The sequence below is a fragment of the Rhinatrema bivittatum genome, chromosome 1 (genome assembly GCF_901001135.1).
Source record: "Rhinatrema bivittatum chromosome 1, aRhiBiv1.1, whole genome shotgun sequence".
Taxonomy (NCBI): Eukaryota; Metazoa; Chordata; class Amphibia; order Gymnophiona; family Rhinatrematidae; genus Rhinatrema; species Rhinatrema bivittatum.
Window position 1 is genome coordinate 827,043,494 of NC_042615.1, and position 4,976 is coordinate 827,048,469.

Below are 4,976 nucleotides of genomic sequence, written 5' to 3' on the forward strand. Positions count from 1 at the left end.
ATACAGAAGCTGCTTGCTTGTAAGCACAAAAGAGGCAGACTGCCTGGGCACTTGACTGCACAGTCCCACCCAATAGTTAGGTTCAGTCTGTTTAAAATGCCCACTGCCCACTGTCACGGTGCCTGGCTGTGCACTAATGTGTGTGGCGTGCACACAGAAGCTGCTTGCTTGTAAGCACAAAAGAGGCAGACTACTGCCCGGGCACTTGACTGCACAGACCCAGCCTGTTCAACTTCCCAGTGAAGCCCAGCGCACTGAGAGACTAAGTAATTGAAATTAAAAAAAGCAGGAATTTTTGTCACTCCAGAAAAATGGATGAAATTGAAAATAATATTTCTCTCCAAGCCAGCCCAACACCCTAAATGGTGGTCAGTGCTAGCTGACCTAGCACAGCTTCTCTTCTCAGTCAGAGATGACCAAAATATTAAACAGCTAAAAGAAACAGGACTAGTAGCTGTGGCTGACCCTGGCACTGCAGCAAAACAAAGAATATTTTTTTTTCCTTTACTAGTAGCCTATCTCTCTTAGTTCAGCCTCCTCCGTCTTCCACCCAGCCCACCTCCCCATAGCATCGCTGGAAATAACTGCGTGGCTCCTCGTGCTGCTGTTTATATACTGCTGGCTCATCAGTAAAATCCACAGAGAGCACTGAATGACAGCGCGATTGGCTGCATTCAGTGCAGCTCAGAAAATGTCAGCGCGGATACGCTGCGTTCCGGTATCCATGCCGTCCTGTCCGACCCTTTCCTGTGAGTCACTGCAACTCACAGGAAAGGGTCAGACAGGTTGGCATGATGCCGCCATTTTGTGCAAATCATAGGTAGCTCGCAGCTAATGGGGGCGAAGAAAAACGCGCGCCGCTGGGTGCACCGAACAAAACAGAAATATGTTAAATACATGGGGAGTCACGATGTGTTTTGCCTCCCCACGTATTTAACAGATATGACAAAATAAGTTGCGGATCACAAATATGTGGAAAACGGATGCACACCCCTAATGTATTGACCTGGGCAAACTAAAGCCATCCCAGAATGGCCCAGCCCATGGGTCTCAAAGCTCTAAAGTGCTTCCTTGAATTTGTGAACTATTACTGACAATTCATTAAGCTAGCTGCATCTCTCACCCTCCTCATTTAAATGAAGACTGATATCAACAGTGGCATTCAGACATTCCCACTCCTCGAGGAAGTGTTCACCTGTGAACTGTACCTGCACCATCCTGATCCCTCCAAATCATTACTACTGCAGGTGGATGCTTCTACCCTCAGGGAAGGGCTGTCCTCTTACAGCAAAACAACCACTGCACACTCCTGTCCTGCTTCTATTACTCTAAAAAATTTACTCAACAGAGAGAAATTTCACTATTGGAGAACCCGAGCTGCTAACCATGAAACTTTCTTTAGATGAATAGTGACATTAGTTAGATGGGGCCAGACATGCAGTGACTATACACAGGGACCTTAAAAATCTGGAACATCTGGTGCAAGGCTCTCAGTTGCTACCTGAATCAAGCCCACGTGTCACTATTCTTTAACTGCTTTAAATATGAACTGAGATACTGACCAGCAGAAAAGAACTGATGTACAGATGCCCTCTTATGCTCCTTTGACCCGGAAGGTGCTCTAGATCCTGCACAACATATCACTGACTCTGCATAAATCGTGATTACTGTTGCAGTAATAGTGCCGCCTGAGAAAGCCATTGTTGCACTGGTGGTGGACCCTTGGCCCGAGGTGGGGTTGACGCTACCCATAGGGAAAGCCCCATGGGTCCCCACCGTCGGGAGGTGGAGTAGGCCAGGATTTGGAGGCCAACTGGAGCTTTGCCAATGCCAGCCCTTATTCCCCACAGTTTGAATCCTTGGTTTCCGGGGCCTGGTGGTCTTAGGTGGGCCTCCGTCAGACGACTCCCAGTGGAAGAAGTAGCAGGTAGCCAGGGACCAGCAGAGGTATTGGAGGGACCAAGGCAGGTACATATTAGGCAGGGGCGGCAAGGACAGGCCAGGAAGAAGGTTAGGTGATGCCTGGGCAGCAGAAGGCTGAAGCCTGACAAGGCCAAATCCAAGGAGATACCAGAGATGAGGTCTGGAACAGGCGGCAGATCTAGAGAAGGTACAGTGAAGCAAGAGTCATGGCCGGTAATCAGTCCTGAGCATAGTCCAATGAAGCAAGGGTCAAAGTCAATAATCAGTCCTAACTTTCATGGTGATCTTGGGCTGTAAAAGTGACTTTGCTATTCTGTGACTTCCCAGGAGAGTTTCTTCCCTAATCTCACTGCTCTTTCTTTCATTTAGGGTTTTATTAATGATCTGCGTGAGAAGGTAAGCCTAAACTTTAGATCCTGCTAATTATTTTAAACTTGTGTAACTTTCTCAGAAAATACCTTTTTCTAACCTCTGTTTCTATTGTCTCCTGTTTGTTGACAATTTGTGCAGAACTGGCCAGTAAAACCAACTTCCTGGTTTAACTAATTGTAAGAGTTTGTCATGAGAATGAACATCCACATCTGAAATAGTAAATGACTGCAGATATGAACCATTGACCCCATTCCCTCAAATATTCCCAGCTGAGATTCTTCCTCTCTGGTTTTCTGCCTCTTTCCATAGATGAGAATAAAACGTCCACTCACAAACCAATACCTGCTCCCCATCTCCCCTCCTTCCCCTCACCCTCATTGCCTTTACTGATCTCTCAGCCCTCTCCCCATCGCTGGCCTCTGAGATAATCTTCACCTGAATTTTACCACAACATTGGCAGAATGTGGCAATTCTGCTTCCATGAACCCCAATTCATCCTCCTCCCCCCAACATTATGCAGCTTTAGGACAGTCCTGGGGTTCAGTGCTGTCACCGTGAGCATTAAACAGGAGGTTCTGGGAGGAGACCCGATCCTGCTCCAGGACAGCCTGGTTCTGTGATTGCTGTGGAGGGAGTGAGAGCTGTTTCCTGTGGGGAAAGATTGGGGAGGGGAGCAAACGTGACTCTTACTCCAGCAAATACCTGCAGCCTCCTTCCTTACACCTGGAGTCCTCTAGGATTTCTGTTTTATTAATCAGAGAGCAGGAACGGGACCGGTATTCATTAGAGAAGTGTTGTGTGGACGAAATATGTATGAAAACAGAGAAATTATAAAAGTACAATAAAAGTTAATAAGCAGGTACAGGGAAAGCAAATAAGCAGCCAATCAGAAAGCTTCGGCAGTGCATCCAGAGCCAATAAATAATCAGGACATTCCCATACTGAAAACAGTGGAAACAAAAAGGGAATTAGCTTTTCACCCTAGTGCTCTTGGAACACCTCCCTCATTACTGGTGCCAAGCTCCCACTGATAGTTTGAGAAGGATTTTGTAAATGTAGGGCACTTAAGCAGGTTATGTGCATACACTTATACTGACTGAGCTCCAGGATATTTAGTACTGACATTTACACATAAAAACAGGTTATGTGCATACACTTATACTAACTGAGCTCCAGGATACTTAGTACTGACATTTACACATAAAAACAGGTTACGTGCATACACTTATTCTAACTGAGCTCCAGGATATTTAGTACTGACATTTACACATAAAAACAGGTTACGTGCATACACTTATACTGACTGAGCTCCAGGATATTTAGTACTGACATTTACATATAAAAACAGGTTATGTGCATACACTTATACTAACTGAGCTCCAGGATATTTAGTACTTACATTTACACATAAAAACAGGTTATGTGCATACACTTATACTAACTGAGCTCCAGGATATTTAGTACTGACATTTACACATAAAAACAGGTTATGTGCATACACTTATACTAACTGAGCTCCAGGATATTTAGTACTGACATTTACACATAAAAACAGGTTATGTGCATACACTTATACTAACTGAGCTCCAGGATATTTAGTACTGACATTTACACATAAAAACAGGTTATGTGCATACACTTATACTGACTGAGCTCCAGGATATTTAGTACTGACATTTACACATAAAAACAGGTTATGTGCATACCAGTGGCGTAGCTACGGGTGGGCCTGGGTGGGCAGTGGCCCACCCACTTTCCATTCAGGCCCACCCAAATTTCTTTGCAAGACACTGCAGCCAATAAAAGCAGGCAGCATCAGCAGGCACTCAAGGGAGAAAAAAAAATAAAATCAGCTGGTGTGTTGCGGCTCCCGGTGTCCCACAGCCCCAGTAATACTTCCCTTTACATTCTTCCTGCCCTCGTGGGCCAATGGGAAACCTCCTATCTTCTTCCTGCCCTCCTGGGCCAATGGGAAACCTCCTATCTTCTTCCTGCCCCCGTGGGCCAATGGGAAACCTCCTCCCTTCTTCCTGCCCCCGTGGGCCAATGGGAAACCTCCTCCCTTCTACCTGCCCCCGCAGGCCAATCGGAAGCCTTCTTCCTGCCAGTGTAAGGAGGAAGCCTCTGATTGGCTGGTGGGGCAGGAAGAAGGGGGTCATCAGGGTGGGAGGAGTGGCAGTGTTCAAGCCGTGGGCTGGAAATGCAGGGCAGGGAGGTGACTGGGGTGTGTGTGAGAGACAGAGCCTGGGCAGGGAGGTGACTGGGGTGTGTGTGGGGTGTGTGTGAGACAGAGACTGGGCAGGGAGGGTGACTGGGGTGTGTGTGGGGTGTGTGTGGGATGTGACTGGGGTGTGTGTGAGACAGAGACTGGGCAGGGAGGTGACTGGGGTGTGTGTGGGGTGTGACTGGGGTGTGTGTGAGACAGAGACTGGGCAGGGAGGGTGACTGGGGTGTGTGTGGGGTGTGACTGGGGTGTGTGTGAGACAGAGACTGGGCAGGGAGGTGACTGGGGTGTGTGTGAGACAGAGACTGGGCAGGGAGGGTGACTGGGGGGGGTGTGGGGTGTGACTGGGGTGTGTGTGTGAGACAGAGACTGGGCAGGGAGGGTGACTGGGGGGTGTGTGGGGTGTGACTGGGGTGTGTGTGAGACAGAGACTGGGCAGGGAGGGTGACTGGGGGGT

At 47.9% G+C, this 4,976-nt stretch overlaps 1 long non-coding RNA gene across 1 annotated transcript in view; it reads left to right on the plus strand.

Annotated features, from left to right (window-relative positions):
* Positions 1–2,239: 2,239 nt before the first annotated feature.
* The window catches only part of LOC115079145, a 76,935-nt gene continuing 74,198 nt past the window's right edge, over positions 2,240–4,976 (plus strand). The window contains exon 1 of the long non-coding RNA XR_003853202.1: positions 2,240–2,319. This is a non-coding gene — a long non-coding RNA (uncharacterized LOC115079145). The remainder of the gene's footprint in view (positions 2,320–4,976) is intronic.